The 18,349-nt window shown below is 38.9% G+C and overlaps 1 protein-coding gene across 1 annotated transcript in view; it reads right to left on the reverse strand.

Annotated features, from left to right (window-relative positions):
- The window catches only part of VWCE (von Willebrand factor C and EGF domains), a 2,001,707-nt gene that overhangs the window by 861,429 nt on the left and 1,121,929 nt on the right, over window positions 1-18,349 (reverse strand). The window lies entirely within an intron of this gene.

Genomic DNA, 18,349 nt, shown 5'->3' on the forward strand with positions numbered 1-18,349 from the left:
CACAATGAGCTGCTACCCCATTTGTTTTAATGGAGCCCATTACTATTAATCCAGTTTTTTACAATGTAATGCTTAAGTAAGTATGACAGAGACTCATAACAACATGAAATTTGTGATATGCATTTATTTATTTATATTTGTTTACCAAGGTAGTGCACTGATCAATACTGACCAATCATAGGCTCAGCCTGGGAAATACTTGTGCATACTTGTGGGTTTCACATTAAGGATGCATGTCCATATTGGTACTGAGTGTAACATTCCCCCTTTTAATAACATCATCAACATTCTATTCCATGTTGATTCTACTTTATCACAGTCCCATAGACCATATCTTATGTCAATAGTTTTATTGGGCATATAAAGCCGACTGGGTTTGTTGCCAGTTTAACCTATGTATAATACAGGTTATGTCTATTCATGCATTGTGTCACCTTGAATTTATTAAATGCAATATAATTGGGTGAGTACTCACAGAAATGTAAATAGTTCCATTAAAATGAAAAAAGTTTCCTTGTAGCACACAAGAGATAAGGGTGCATTTTGTTTCAATTTTACTATGTGAGAAAGTACTGAATGAAACTCTGAATATTAAGTGTACTTTGCCATGGTTGAAGTAACCCCCTCACTGCTAACTATTTTTTCAAAGACTTTACATGTTAACTAAAACAACTAGTTGTCTGTAACATTTTATTATCTTTTGACTTGCCTTAGCTCAAAGGTTGAGTTTATCATTTACAGCTGTTTTAAAGTTTTAAAGAATTGAGTGTAACAGAATTTTTTAAAGGAATGCATTTAATATTGATTGTTATAAGCTCTTTTGGAAAATCTCTATTTGATAACAATAAGTCCTGGTTCTGACAAAAGGAATCAAATAAATGTGCATCTTGGAATGTAATATGTAAAAAATGTTTTATAAGCCAAAGATGTAGATTTCAGTGACAGCAAAGCATATATCATTTAGTGATAATATGTGATTTGGCTTTGTTGCTCTTTTACTAAAGCTGAATTGTAGTTTTAAAGTGTTACGCATAATATTAAGGGTGGGAGGGTAATCTTTTGGAACACTTAAATGGTGGAGAAGATCTACAATAGAATTAGGGTTCATTGCCAGTAAAGTCCCAGACTAAGCAATGTTTTAATAATGCAAAGTTGGATAATTCTATTAGGTTGTTATTTATTAAAATGTTAGGGTTATTATGAATAGGTTGAAATAAGTTGTTTTCCAAACTGAAAATATGTATTAGTTTTTGAAAGTGATCAGTGTGTTTTTTCAGTGTTCTATTTTAAGTTTCTTAATACACTGGGGGCATGACATGTGGATTACAATTACACATTTTTATAGCTTTATGCCAAATAGTTAGCCAGGCTGGGCTCCCATGTTTACTATTAAATTTAAGGTTGATAGCCCTAGGAGATGGGGCACTCTTATTATTAGATATTAAGTATAAAGATTTGAAAGGCTCATGCCTCCTTGTTCTTTTGTATGATATTCTAGTAGATTTAGGATGCTAGATGAATTTGGCAAGTTGGGTATGAATAAGACTGATTAAGTTTTTTAAGGATTGGATGAATTGTAGAACACACTACTTCATCTTCTATAGGAAAGACACTACTTTGTCTATAGCTGGGCATTTATTTTATTATTTATGAAGAAAATTATCCCCACAATTTCTACAGATAGGATTGTTAACTGATGTTTTGTAGTCTTTATGTTTGATGGTTGTTGATATTTTTTTAGAATTATTACTCATCTATGTGTGAATTACTGCATTTATATTTTGCTTATGTTTGTGTGCATTATGTTTGCTTGCATTTCAGACATTTCCAGTGTCCTCCATATTTTCTCTCAGTTTAGGATAATTTTTCTGAGAATGTTTCTTCTTATAGTAGCAGCTGCGCAAATTATTGAGAAAAAGCAGCTGGGCAGATTAGCATTACTCGAGTTACAGTTTCATTATCAGTATGTGTAAAAAAGTGCAGCTTTTATCCATCATTCTTAACCTTGGACATATTAAGGCATTCAGAATTCCCTAAACAGATAGTCTGCATTTGTTCTTTTCAAACTCTGGATTTTTCTTTGGCTCATAATAATGGTGAACTTAACTTTATCATCAGAATACTTTTGCTTCAGTTGCCAAGATATGAAATTCAGAATGGCACTCACTGTTAAAAATATGTGACTTTTGAAGATGAATAAAACAAATGCAAAACATGCAATGATTCATCCTCTCTTTAATAAATAACCATTAGTAAGCACTTTTATTAAAAGCTTCTTCAGACTACTGAATTCATGGCACATAAAGCCTTACTTAAATAGAAGTAGCAATTAAAGTTATGCTGACTGGTTATGTCCAACAATAGGCCTAACAATAGCACAGTTAGTTAACATCAGCTAGTTAACGCACAACATTCAAGGTTTCAGATACCTTTGTTTATGAACAGGCATCAGAGTTACAGATTAATTTATGTTTTTATTAATGTAATTGTAACTGGAGCTTTTCTCCTCGGATCTCCACTGAAAACAGGCCTTTGGCTCAGCTGGACCAACCCGGTTAACAAATGACAACAAATAAATAAATAAATAATTCAAACCACAGAAAACACAGATTTTCAGCCTATTCTGCCATCCGTAACCTTTATATTTCAGTAATGTGTTCACTGTATTTCTATGACTATTCTGATGTTCTGTTAACAGGACTTAAAAATGAAACCGTTTAAAATTCTGACCCACTTTTGAGATTCTCTTATTTCTTATATATAATGTGTATAGCTGTTCATAAGTCTTCTTCATTTCTTCAGAGTTTTACCTAACTAAAATGCATGACAGGTATTATGAATTGCAAAGTAAACAATAGTTAGCAAAACAGTAATATTAAAAAAATCAAACTGCTTCTCAGTTACATAGGTTGGGATTCATAGATGGTTAGCACATTGTTTTTTGCAAATTAGCACAGGTAGCAGCAAAATGCAGGGTGGGGACACACATTGTAGTTGGCTCAAGGAGCACAACAGAGTGGAATGCAGCTCCTGCCAGAAACTGGATGACAACACGGAAATGAGAAACTTCATGCAAATGGGCCACATGGTGTGTGCGGTGGTGACACCCAAAATGGCAGATGGCTTCAGAAATGTAGAAATCAGACATGCTGCTCTAAGATGCATGCTGTTTGTTTCACAGAGAATTAGGATGTACATAAGTAGAGCAATGCTTGGCTCAACAACAATTAAGTTCAGCAACAACTCAACATCAATAGCTCAAGATGTGTCAGACAACAACAGAGCTAGTACCTGCAGTGTTTTTGGTTATGGCCATCTGAGCACCTGATATGTGACCTGCTCACTGACCAAACGATGGTGGACCATTTTTATGTGGACAGGACCAAGGCAAACTGTATCCCCTACAAGCAGAATCAAGGGGGGACTGCATGGACTGTCCATTTCTGTGGACACTAAGGGCTATAAAGCTATAGTCTTCACTATTACAGAGACCTTTTAGTGATCTACTCAGAATGTATTAAGAATGCCACAGGTATCAGTCTCAAGAATCCTGAACCAGTTCCTCAACATTATGTTACAGCAAGTGAAGGGGCATATCTGGTTCCCTAGAACTGCAGAGTTGAGAACAACCACCATGAGGATATTTTATGACATTGCCCATTCTCTTGCAGTCCTGGAAGCCACAGATTCTACATATATTACCATTAAGACCCCACCTGCTCATATGAAGAGCTTCCACTCTCTTAACTGTCCTGAGCATTATTTATAACATGTCTCTTCACTACCTAGAAAGTTCTTATAATTCACATGTCTGACACAAATCCATCCTACACCAAAGGTTCACAGGGTCATTTGGGAGGTATGTATACATAAATACTAAACTGATATATCTATACACACATATAGCTTGCAAGCAGGGAGTAAGACACATATATTGTATGTTGTGCTGGAGAAGACTTAGAACCCTGGTTGATAACTCCCATCTGCAAACCCTTGACCATTCCATAAGTGGCCTATAGTGCAGCACATGTAGAAATATGCAGTATAGTGAAACTCATGTTCAGCCTGCTCGAAGTATGTTTTTTGTTTGCCTAGAATATAAGGAGAGGCACCGCTGCACAATCCTTACACTGGCAGCAAGATTATTGCTCTTTGTGCCAAGCTGCATTATATGACAGTGTATAATCAAATGGAGTGGAAGATGAGCATCTTGGCAAGGCCTTCCATACCAGTCATAGCAGAAGGGTTTGGTGTAGAGTCGGGTGGAGGGATCCAGCAACAGTACCACAGCAATGATAGAAGCAGGAGCAATGCAGTTGTATCAATGGCAAACAGGTGGTGTTTGGTTCACAACTATGGACCATGACAAAAACACAAAACAAAGTGATGCATGCATTATCATGCCCCAGCTAAGCAGGGCAGTGCATCAACTCACCATGCTGTTAATCAGACATCACCAAACCAATGCACTTTAGGGGATGGGTAGAGCATCTCATCATCACTTGCACAAGTTGGGAGACACAGTGACAGGTAACTGTAGCACTATGAAATAGGGTGGGGTCATGGGACGTGCGCAGTGTATTGAAGTACTCTGGGAGGTATTTGAGAGTCAGAGATCACATCCTCCAGAGGTGAGGTAAAGCTGACATGAAATGACCTTTGGAGTTATCCACTGTGTCAGTTTGTAGTCAGGGCTTTATGTGCTCCATGGTGGGGAAAGGTTAGAACAGGACCATGAATGTTCAGCCTGGTGGGGCATAATGTGTTGAGCCTGATAAGTGTTACTGTCTAAAAATATTCAGACTCAAAACCCTTAGCATTAGGGAGTCAAACTGTGTACCCACAGGCAGCAGTGAAGGAACAGAACTACCTTAATGAGGCATCCCAGGAGTCAATGGAGTACCATTTCAGGTGACGTGTATGACACCCACAACTGGTGAAGGCAAACCCACAAGCCTCAGTGATGCCATCTCACCAGTGGTATCCATAGTCTTAGCTGGATTATGTAGCCAGCTTCTCAACCTCTGGACCTTCTCAAGTCCATGAAGGCACATCCTGTGGAAGTAGATCAGATGACAGTTTCATGGAGTCACATAGAAATACCTCTAGCATTGTGTACTCCCTGTATACTCCATGTCACTATGGAATTGTTGCAAGTCACCACTACATTCATGGAGCGCACTAACTCAATACCTCTCATCCTCTTAGCATAAGAAGTCTGGACAAAACCAGAAATGATGGGGAGACAAAGGCCCAAAAATTGGGACAAATTTTAAATATTGTTCTTAAACTTAGAAAGTTGCTAGATTAAAAGGTTTTGTGTAACCAGACGTTCTGAAAGTTGTGAAATATGAAACTCAAATATGTCATTATTTAATTAATTCTTTCCTCACTGATTTGTCAAAAAAACTCAAATTTTATGAGGAGCAGACAAAAAAAAAAAAAAAGAGGCAAAAATCTGGACAATCTACAAAAACCTGGATAGTTGAGAGGTAAACACTACTAACCATTTCAACAATGCTGTGGGTAACAGTAATTACTGAATTATGGACCTGCTCATCAGCTGGTTAATGTGCGGTGTTGTACCCATATCAGAGATGGTTTAGGGTCATGGTGGTGCTCAACCCTAATATGATGAGTATTTGCACCTCAGAGGTGGCATGCATTTCAAATGCGGTGTTCCCTAGGGTCAAAAGTGGCAGCTTTGAGGGACTATCAGTTAGAATGTCTGTTATGCCAGGTGAGGCTATATACTCAATTTGAACTTCTACATGGGCCTCTGTAATGGTGGGCCTCTGTAATGTTGGATGTGGGTGACCTCATTCTCTATAGTATAGAGGAAGGTGACATTGTATCATCTGTCACTGACAATTTTATGATACCGTCATTGTCAGCAACAGATGTCCTGCTGATGTGTTATCTGTGTTGCCCTCTTGTGCTGGATCCTGCACCAGTGGGACCTGTGAAAGCAGGAACACATATCATAACTCTGTCTACTCATTTACATACACCCAATAATGCCCTATGGCATGCATCATTCTACCCATTAAAATATAGCTGTAGCATACTTTGGCAGATGTCTCTTGCTGTGCATGCTGTTGTAGTTGCAAACCAGAGGTACTTGGAAAGACAGATATGCAGGTTGATCTTGTTTAATTTTTCTTTCCCTTCAAATGTAGTGAAGTGTGCTACACTGTCCTATAATGGATATTATGACCTTGGAGTTCTCAGCCTGACACACAGGTGGTTGGTGTCAAAGCAACTACAACATCTAAGCCATCTCCACGCATGAGAGGCTGCTGTCCTAATACAGTTAGAGCAAAATATCTACTGAGCCACTTCATTATTGGTGGCAATCCCTTTGTGATGAACTTTAACAATGTTTTGTGCCTTTCCTATGCCATTGAGTAAAATATCAGTAACTCTTTGTCAAATCTGATGCACAAACTTATTATGGTCACTCACTGCATTCAGATACTGCATCAATCCCTGACAAATCTGATCCCAGTAATGTTTGCCTGTGGCACTTTTGTTCAGGAGGGACACACAATATATGTGGAAGACCTGCCATAACACCTTATTCTACAGGGCAGCAATCAATTGCAGGCATTGCCTTCTGGTTGGCCATGCCAGTATTTGAAGAACTGAAGGTGAAACATGTCAGTTAGTAGGTATATATGGTGTGCAGTGGGATGTCATTACTTATGATTATAACCCCTTTATGTTTCTGTTTATCAGCCAGTGTTATTAGTATACCAGGCAGGACACCTTTCTTAAACTCTGTAAACTGCAACTCTACAAAGTCTTTATTGATATTTTTATAATCCACAGTTGTATGGTTATAAGCAGCATTGAATAAAATGGTGCACATGTTTTATATCATGCAGAGAAAGTTAACTTATCATAGCAGTTATGCAAATGAAGCTGATAACTGCCACTTTTTCTGAACAGCTACTACAGTACCTTGTGGTACCCAAATATGCTGGCAGTAATGATACATGTCACTATGACCATGAAGCATGTGACCAGTGTGCTCATGCATACAGCAGGTGCATGTCTGTAGTGCCACAGTACAGCATTATATCCAGTCTTAGCGTCATGTTGCAGCATTACGGATATGTGGTAGTGCCACAGAGCAGTGTTGCTTTGCATGATGTGCTTGTGTGTATGGGCTACCATGCTCCCTGGGCAGACCTGAATAGATTTTATTGTTCTTGTAGAATGGAGGCTTTGAGAAGCATTGTCTTTAGCAGTGTGATGGTCCCTTGCAGAAGGTGAATGCCTGGGATGAGCTTGTTTGGATGGTGAGTGACACCACTGGTATCATTCATTTTGGTGAGCAGTGATGGCACTGGTATTGTGATATGAGGGGGTACCATCCTGGCCTTCTTCATCAGGGGAGGCAGAGATGAGGAAAATAGAGACAGACAGACATGTACTATAATGATTTGTATCTTATTATTGACTTTTACTGTCTTGTTTTACACATATATATATGTGGGAGTGCACACTATGTTTTCCAGCTGTGGATGAGTGAGAGCCTGGCATGGTTGGATGTCACAGAAGGTTGGAGTTCCTCTTCTAACAGCAAGGTATATATGAGATTTGTGGCACTCTACCATACAACTGTAGTACTGTTTGTAGTATATGTATACAATAATTTGTTCTCATTGTGTCAACGTTTTGCAGGTCCAGTTGTGGAATGGGAGGATGTGAGGTCATATTCACTTCAGGCTGCAATGGCTGATGCCTCTGGCACCAGGTTACTATTGTCTGCCATAGCTGCTTCCCAGTAGGAGGAAAATGGTTCTCTTGCTGGATGTAACATGGAGGGGTCACTGGCACCCTCTGTGGCTGCTGCTTGGGGGGGGCAGGGTTAAAGGATCCTCTTCTGAAAGTTGTCTGTAGGGATTTGACCTAATTACCTGGTGTCACTTGTGGAAGATGGTGGCAGTCAAGGTGTAATGGCAGCTGGATGACAGTCTTTGTAACATGGATCTCCTTCTGGTCTGACTTGCATAGTTACATGACTGGCATGTACCATCTATCAGCCTATTGGGGGAGCAACTGCCACTTGACAATTGCCACTCAGGTTAGTGATGCCTCGTTTTGTTGCCTTCTGATCAGGCTTGCCATTTAACCAGGCTAGGACTGTACCTTATCCCCATCATTGTGTTTTCCTTTCCTTATACGTTACTCCACATATCTTGATTGTTATCTATCCTTCCTGTTACTACTACCCCACACTCAATATGCATGTCTTCATCCACTGTTGTCACCATCCACTGTGTGTCTACTGCCTATCTGTCTAAGCATGGGTTTCTGATTGACTTTCTACCACTGCTAGCTGCTCTTTTCCATCTGTCTCATCCACCTTCTTCGATCACTTAATTCCTCACTCACCCTTGTTTCCTATATATTAGAAAAAGGGCTCTTTCCCTGAAAACAAATCCCTTCTTACCCTCCCTTTCTCCACCTTTCATACCTTATGGTTATTCTTGTATGTTTCTTTCTGTTTGCAGTGCTCCGCTTTCCTACTTTACTATCCATCCCAGTTTCATTTCTATTTATATAATAAGCAGAGTTGACAATTTGTTGTGCATGCACTCAGTTGTCTATCTGCTGCCCACTGTACTGCCATTCTTGCACCATGTGAGAGTGGGATGCAGCTATCTGGTGGCATGCTCTGAGTACCAGTGCACATTGACTTGGTTATGCTAGCTTGTCTTTACTGTAATGTACATCGTGTCAGTCATGTGACCTACTTTAGTGCTGTCCCAGCCATACTGGAGCTTGGTGCTGCTTATCCCATTAACAATATGCTTCTATGTAATTATGTGGGCTTTAGCGAGGAGTGCAGGCACTGTTCAATACCCAATATGTTTGAATAGATGTCTGGCCCTTCATGCAGGAGCCCATCATGGGAACTAGCACTGAACAGATACACAGTGCTTGTCTAGGAATCCCAGCCAGATTATATAAAACAAGATTCTGAAAGACTCTACCATATGAGTAGTCATTGCAACAAAAAAGTCCCTGTCTGGGACTATCCCTTTCTAAAATATTCTTAATAATATGTGCTTGGTGATATGTACTCTGATATCTGCATTACCTAATGAGATTTTCCAGTCATTGGAGCTACTCTCTTTGATAATTTGGGAATATTTTGTATATGTTAAATAAAAGGATGACTCTACAAACTGAGATGGCTTCCAACACTACTTTATACCTATTAAGAAAAGGTGAAAAATAGGACCACTTGAATAATCTGGTCTCATTTAATCAACACGTGATTATTCAACCCCAAAATCTAAAACATTGAGAGGTTGCTAGTCAAAACAGTAACACCCTCAAGGGAGGTAAACAGATTTTTTCTTGCAGTGGGCATGTGTATATATATATATATATATATATATATATACTATGAGTTAAAGAAGTCCTTATTTTAGTAGGTTTCTTGAAAATTCTACTGCTCAGAACATTAGTAAGTATGTCTTAAATGACAGTCACATCAAGAAAACTGTTCTCAGTATTACTGAAATTAACTGTACACCATAAAAACCATGGTAATAATGAATACAGATACTGATATATGAGAACTGGAATCTTTCCTTAAAATACAAATGCATTGAACAAAATGGCCCGTAAAAATAGTGATGCCTTGGAGTTGATTTCTATTTAAGTGGGTAACCAGTTCTGGGTGCAGGTAGACCATTTTCTCTTATACTCTTTATCTTTCAAGGGTGAGGTCTCATAAGGTAGTCTTGGGTCCTCTACTCTGTTTAGTTTTTATTAAAACATTTGCTTTTTACCTTACCTCATCTAAATGTCATTCACTGGACTGCATATAACCTGTATAGGTCAAACTTAACCTCTCTTATTGCGTGTGTTTTACAATGTGTATTACTTCCTAATCCCTGTTGTTTTTCATCATTGTAACTAGGTTAAGGCTAAAAGACAGATTTTGTGGTTTAGCCACTAACCTACAAAAGAAATAAACACACAAACAAACAAATAAATACATAAATAGCATGAATAATAAAATAGCTTGATTTTGCATATACAAAGCACTACGCATAGTTTCTTACAGTTTCTTTTGACTTATCGTAAGTGACAATGGTTCTGGTAAAACATACACACTTGATTGCTTTCTGGCAAAATTAACTAATCATTTCTGCTCCAAAGATTCTCACCAGGCAACAAAAGTCACTACTCATCTATATATGTAGTACGGTCTGACCAAAATAGTGACGTGTCATAATTACAATATTACTAACACACTTTTCTCTGACAATTCCAGACAAAGAAGTACTTTCAGTTGATTGCTCCATTCCTACAGAAATGTGTATGATGACATAATCTTACTTAACTGCGTCTTCAAGCTGTTGACAAGAATGTTCAAAACAAACACACCAAATCGATGATCATCATTCATAAAACAAGTGATGCTGACAATAACTAAGAAAAGCAGCTACAGAGAAAGAGAAGAAAAATACTATGATCACAGCTGACACACTTTTAAGAATAATTACACAATTACTATATATGATGATTAAAAGCAGTGTTACTTGCCAACTATAAATCATAACCAAACATGGCTCTAATGCCATGGGTGATGGGATAAATAAATTATGAAATCCATCAAGAATCTCAGTTTTCAAAGCCCCCCTGCATCCAGCTAAATATGTACACTAACTCTGAAAATGTATAATCCGAAGGGAAAGGGCATATTCTCCAACCCCAGGGATTATCTATTTTCACACAACTGTTGACCATCTGCATTGCCGACCAAAGAGTGTGAACAATACAGAGGTTGATTCTAGATAAAATCAACCAATACTAGGGAAAAAACACACACACACACATATATATATATATATATATATATATATATATATATATATATATTTATTTATATTTATATATATACATTCACAGATAGGTGGTATGTTCTAACAAATGCAGTTACTAAGAGCATTGTTATAAAATTAATATGCACAGGCTCAGCTAAGAAACAAGGCTTGCAATCAGTCAATGGACACCCTTCCAAATTTATAAGGCAACTACTTGTCCATACCTATCTAGTTAATAATAACCCTGAAGCATCATTGAATGATTTCTTCATACCAGATGTAAGGAAACCACAACTGTCCCAATGTTCAAAAAAAAAATAATGCCCAGACCATTCAACCAGGTGCTGGACACAAAGAGCGAGCAGTCATTGCCTTTCAGTTTCTCTAGGACTGCTAATATTTGGAGGTTCTTCCTTCTTGTCCCACCTTAGGAGTCTATTTGTTATTACTAATAGACTCCATTTTGGCATCTATGGGAGCTAGACATTCTTTTCAGGATTTGTTCTATGACTAGAGTGTGATGATTGCATCCAAGTGCCTGGAGAGTGCCTCATCTTCTCTTGGTTCCTTGTAAAAGAAGCAGTAATGAAATTGTCCAGTTTGCTATTAAAAGGTCACTCTACTCTAGAAGGAATCTTACTACTTGTCCTTACTGAAGGACAATGTATTGCTATCTTTTATTTTTGGTACTTTTTTCTATGCATTCCAATATCATAGGTTCACAGGTAAGTGGTAGTCTAGCTGTCCTTGCAAGCCATTTTAAGCCTGGACAATTTTCCTTTTCATGCTTGAATTAACCTATCCCATTTGATTAGAGATTGACCTTACCCATCCCAGGGTCGACACTTATATATTACCCCTATTGAGAATAACTGGGATCATACCATAGATAATTTGTGGGGACCTGTGCATGGGATAAAGAAAGCATTTAGGAGCTGACTCTGTCCATTAGCTGTACATGAGACAGTCCTGGGATACATTTTCGGTTTCCCATCCATAAATACAAATTGTTCTTGAATATGGACAAGGATGAGCTTTGTTTTACATAGATGGGAGTCTCTTCCAGAGCAGCAGTATCCTGTGCGAGATATACCTGTCCCTCCAAATTGTTTACTGATGTTGCAGAAGAGATTTTGATCCCTAGACATATATCCATATCTATAGATATACCTATATTGAATATATATATATATATATATATATATATATATATATATATATATATATGTATATACACATATACATATATTCATATACCATCATCTTTCTCTTCTCTTTTCTTACACTGCTTGTCTAGACTGACCACTTTACATTTTGTAACCAGTTAGTTACTACACCAGGAAAAACAGACAGCATGCTCAGAAAAAAATCATCCTGACTTTCTTGCTTGATAAACCTTGATGAACTGCAATTTTACTCCAGTTCCATTACTGGCGCAGGATGAAGGTGATTTTTGTTCTTCTTTAAAGCACTGTACCCACACTTCTGCTACACAGTTTGATATATAAATTAGTCTGCTGCTATTAAAAAAACAGAGATGGCACACACAAGACTACAGCAACCAAATAAGTTATTGTGTAGGAAATATTGACAGTTACAAACTTGTAAAATATAATATCCACCCAGGGCAAGTTGCTTCTAACTCTGCTTCAGACATCACAGATTTTGAGAAGTGCTTTGTTCATTTTTTTCCAGGTAATATAAGCTAATGAGGAAGAACACAGGGGGCAGGATTCACAAAGCCTCCGTGTAAGAGTTACAAGGCTTACACGGAGGCTGCAGTTAAATGGTGTGATGTCAGCATGCCATGCATATTCATGAGGGCATGCTGACTCACACCCAAGGCTAACACGGTCCATGTAAGAAAGTAGGGGGCGTGTCTGTAGAATGAGCCCTGCAAACGGACACGCCCCCAGAAGAGTAACAGTCTGACCAAAATAGTGACGTGTCATAATTACACTATTACTAACACACTTTTCTCTGACAATTCCAGACAAAGAAGTACTTTCAGTTGATTGCTCCATTCCTACAGAAATGTGTATGATGACATAACCTTACTTAACTGCGTCTTCAAGCTGTTGACAAGAATGTTCAAAACAAACACACCAAATCGATGATCATCATTCATAAAACAAGTGATGCTGACAATAACTAAGAAAAGCAGCTACAGAGAAAGAGGGGAAAAATACTATGATCACAGCTGACACACTTTTAAGAATAATTACACAATTACTATATATGATGATTAAAAGCAGTGTTACTTGCCAACTATAAATCATAACCAAACATGGCTCTAATGCCATGAGTGATGGGATAAATAAATCATGAAATCCATCAAGAATCTCAGTTTTCAAAGCCCCCCTGCATCCAGCTAAATATGTACACTAACTCTGAAAATGTATAATCCGAAGGGAAAGGGCATATTCTCCAACCCCAGGGATTATCTATTTCCACACAACTGTTGACCATCTGCATTGCCGACCAAAGAGTGTGAACAATACAGAGGTTGATTCTAGATAAAATCAACCAATACTAGGGAAAAAACACACACACACACACACACACACACACACACACACACACATATATATATATATATATATATATATATATATATATACGTTCACAGATAGGTGGTATGTTCTAACAAATGCAGTTACTAAGAGCATTGTTATAAAATTAATATGCACAGGCTCAGCTAAGAAACAAGGCTTGCAATCAGTCAATGGACACCCTTCCAAATTTATAAGGCAACTACTTGTCCATACCTATCTAGTTAATAATAACCCTGAAGCATCATTGAATGATTTCTTCATACCAGATGTAAGGAAACCACAACTGTCCCAATGTTCAAAAGTAATGCCCAGACCATTCAACCAGGTGCTGGACGCAAAGAGCGAGCAGTCATTGCCTTTCAGTTTCTCTAGGACTGCTAATATTTGGAGGTTCTTCCTTCTTGTCCCACCTTAGGAGTCTATTTGTTATTACTAATAGACTCCATTTTGGCATCTATGGGAGCTAGACATTCTTTTCAGGATTTGTTCTCTGATTAGAGTGTGATAATTGCATCCAAGTGCCTGGAGAGTGCCTCATCTTCTCTTGGTTCCTTGTAAAAGAAGCAGTAATGAAATTGTCCAGTTTGCTATTAAAAGGTCACTCTACTCTAGAAGGAATCTTACTACTTGTCCTTACTGAAGGACAATGTATTGCTATCTTTTATTTTTGGTACTTTTTTCTATGCATTCCAGTATTGTAGGTTCACAGGTAAGTGGTAGACTAGCTGTCCTTGCAAGCCATTTTAAGCCTGGACAATTTTCCTATTCATGCTTGAATTAACTTATCCCATTTGATTAGAGATTGACCTTACCCATCCCAGGGTCGACAATTATATATTACCCCTATTGAGAATAACTAGGATCATACCATAAATAATTTGTGGGGACCTGTGCATGGGATACAGAAAGCATTTAGGAGTGGACTCTGTCCATTAGCAGTACATGAGACAGTCCTGGGATACATTTTCAGTTTCCCATCCATAAATACAAATTGTTCTTGAATATGGACAAGGATGAGCTTTGTTTTACGTAGATGGGAGTCTCTTCCAGAGCAGCAGTATCCTGTACGAGATATACCTGTCCCTCCAAATTGTTCTACTGATGTTGCAGAAGAGATTTTGATCCCTAGACATATATCCATATCTATAGATATACCTATATTGAATATATATATATATATATATATATATATATATATATATATATATATGTATATACACATATACATATATTCATATACCATCATCTTTCTTCTTTCTTACACTGCTTGTCTAGACTGACCATTTTACATTTTGTAACCAGTTAGTTACTACACCAGGAAAAACAGACAGCATGCTCAGATAAAAATCATCCTGACTTTCTTGCATGATAAACCTTGATGAACTGCAATTTTACTCCAGTTCCATTACTGGCGCAGGATGAAGGTGATTTTTGTTCTTCTTTAAAGCACTGTATCCACACTTCTGCTACACAGTTTGATATATAAATTAGTCTGCTGCTATTAAAAAAACAGAGATGGCACACACAAGACTACAGCAACCAAATAAGTTATTGTGTAGGAAATATTGACAGTTACAAACTTGTAAAATATAATATCCACCCAGGGCAAGTTGCTTCTAACTCTGCTTCAGACATCACAGATTTTGAGAAGTGGTTTGTTTATTTTTCTCAGGTAATATAAGCTAATGAGGAAGAACACAGGGGGCAGGATTCACAAAGCCTCCGTGTAAGAGTTACAAGGCTTACACGGAGGCTGCAGTTAAATGGTGTGATGTCAGCATGCCATGCATATTCATGAGGGCATGCTGACTCACACCCAAGGCTAACACGGTCCATGTAAGAAAGTAGGGGGCGTGTCTGTAGAATGAGCCCTGCAAACGGACACGCCCCCAGAAGAGTAACAGTCCCGAAAGTAAACCCCCATGACAGAGTCCATGTAAATGTAAATAAACACAACACAACACATGCCCCCACAGACTATTAACATAAAATGTAAAAATAAACATGTTATATTTTTTTTATAACTTTTAAAAATGTTTACCCGTGAGTGCGCTTGCACGCGTCTGCCGCTAAGCCACAGTTAGCAGTCAGTGGAAAAGCATATAAGATCTAAATATGCAAAGTAAGCCAAGAAGCAATAGCGTAGTGGTAGAGATGTCGGCTGAAGAGGAGGCAGTCATGGTTCGAGCCCCCACAACATCAATTTTTATTCCTAGTGAAATAAGCACGAAACAATTCCCTGACATATATGTACATGTATAAAATTATTTTTATGTAAAATGTAATGAAATGGGCCATGTATTATGAAGAAATGTATGAAAAAAAAAAAAACAAATGTCAGAAGTGCCCATAGCTGAGCTACACTCTAACAAGCTGAGTATATCTGCCCGTAGGTGAGCAGTGGTTTAACAGGTGTAAAATGAGTGCCCGGAGTTGAGCAGAGTTCTAACATGCTAAAACTGTCTGCCCGTAGCTGAGCTGAGTGTAATATGCGTGCTGACAGCCAAACGGCGCATAAGCCAGCGGCACCCGTTTGCGCGGAGCTGCGCACCGTGCCAACAAGCTAACCGACGGGCAACATTGAGCAAGCTGTATCAAAACTGCCTTTACACAGACACACCTTCTAGCCTGTGTAGACAGTCATAAAATATAAAAAGCAATGGCCAGGCTCAAACTCAGGATACCATGCACCATAGTCAAAGTACTGAACCACTAAGCCATGACAGTTGCTCTTAGAAATGCAGTAATAGCATATATATAGGAATGAATGGAAAGAGAAGCATGACAAAGCAGGTTTTGTGAAGCTGATACATTTTCAAAATGGCCAATCACAGATAAGTGCGGGAAAAACGGCATATAAAAGCCCCATAGGCGGGAATACACAGCATAACTGATTGTGGAACTGATTTGCAGTCAGGATGGCAGGTGTAGGAGAGGGTAGTTACTTACGAGCACAGAGGTGGGGTGTTGAGGAGTCCAAATATATGGTTTGCTCCTTGTCCATGATCATGAGGCCCAACTCATGCAGGACCAGGTCCTGTGGGGAGCATACAAGGCTGAGGCATGGGACCGGTTGGCACATGATCTCACCAGTGCCACAGGAATACCAAGGACTGGTGAACAGGTCCATCACCACCATGCGGACCTGAAGCAATGGAAGCAGGACCAACTCAACCGTTGGATCCAGGAGGCCCGGCAAATGCCCAACGCCCCACTACTGAGTAAGTTACATGTAATTATTTATGTAGAAAGTTAACCTAGCTGATATTATGGAGATGTGTATTCCAATATTACTTCATTTATGTTGCAGCTGCAGGTGTCCATTCTGCGAATCGTCGAGCCTATGCCGATAGGCTTGTGCGGTTGCGCCACCAGGCAGGTTAGTAATTCTCTCCCTGTAACTGTTAAAAAATATAAGTATGACAGCTTGCAAAAGAGTGCAGTGTAGTCATCTGTTAATATAAAGTGCAAGTAAACAGTGTAAGAGAGATTCTGCTAGTACGGTGTGATTACATAAGTGTGATGCAGCCAGTAATCCAAAAATAAAAATGAAACAAGCCTGAAATAAAGATGTACCACCTTAATATAATAGTACATAACCTGCAGCAGGCTGAAAATTACAGCTACACAAGCTGAGTAAAACACATGTGTGAAATATATCCCCGTTTCAATTCTGAAACATGACACAAGTGAGACTGTTGGAAAGGATTGTTATAACCAAGTAAAACATGTCAATAAAGCCTAGAATTAAGTACCATCCTGAATTGTAAAAATAAAACAAGTGAGAGTGTGAGAAAGAGGTATGAATCCACCAATAAAGTTGTAATAACTCCTGAATAAAGTATACTGCAGTCAGTACAGAATGAAATGAATGTGACAGGCACAACCAAACAGTGAAATGTGTGGAATAAAGTACTGAAGCTGGAATGTGTGTCCCACAATCTGGATATGTTGCTCTTAGTTTGCAATATGCAGATAGTATGGTTGTATGCAATACCAAACATCCACAGTTGTCTAGAGCCATATAAAGCAAATGTAGCAGGATGCTGTAGCTGAACAGAGCCAGATATGAATGTGTATGAATACAAATTAAATGTATATTGATGTAGCAGTAACATTCCTATCACCAACATGCATAAGTTTACACATAGGAAACTGTAGTCAGACCTGTAGTGTGTATATATTTACAGCTAGTAGAAATGTACAGCATATGTATAGGTATTTGAAGTTGTTAATGAAATATTTCTTCACCCTACCCTATAACCACAAATAATCCATTCCACGTGAAATGGGTATGTGTATTCACAATTAACTCTCCTGGACAATTGTCCTGTTGGTTCATACATATTTGCATGTACGTTGATGCATGTGCCCTGTTCATACATCCAAACCTGATGGCCTGTTGTCATCACTCAACCCTGCACGTTGTTGGATTGTGTATTGTTGTTCAAATTATTCATGTGTTATGCTTGCTGTTCAATGGCTTGAATTTATGGGTGTTTGGTTAATGGGAATACTAATGCATGCTGTTACAACCAATTGTGAATGGTATTGCACATTACTAACCCAAACTGTCATTAAATAATGAAAAACATAGGACGACAGGGAAGGCGGGTTCCAGCGGACCCACCTCTCCCACCTCAGCTGGCGAGTGCACCTGGCAGTAGTGCCCAGGCTGGACCCTCCTCCGGTGGCCCTGTGCCACCTGCGGGTGGAAGTGCTGCAGGGGATGGGGCTCGTCCCCCCTCTGCAAGCATGGCCGGAGGAGAACATCCACTCACCCTCCGTAGTGTCCGGACTGTGGTGCATAGGGAGATCAGGCACTCTGTGCTTGGGCCCCTACGCCAGCTTGAGGCACGTGTGGCACAACTCACGGGCATGCCTGCTGCCCATCCTACACAGCCCCCAGCACAGCCCCATCCTGGGCAGTAAAGGCACAGT

Source organism: Protopterus annectens, chromosome 17.part0, assembly GCF_019279795.1.
Source record: "Protopterus annectens isolate FY-2018-M chromosome 17.part0, PAN1.0, whole genome shotgun sequence".
In the NCBI taxonomy this organism is placed as follows: Eukaryota; Metazoa; Chordata; order Ceratodontiformes; family Protopteridae; genus Protopterus; species Protopterus annectens.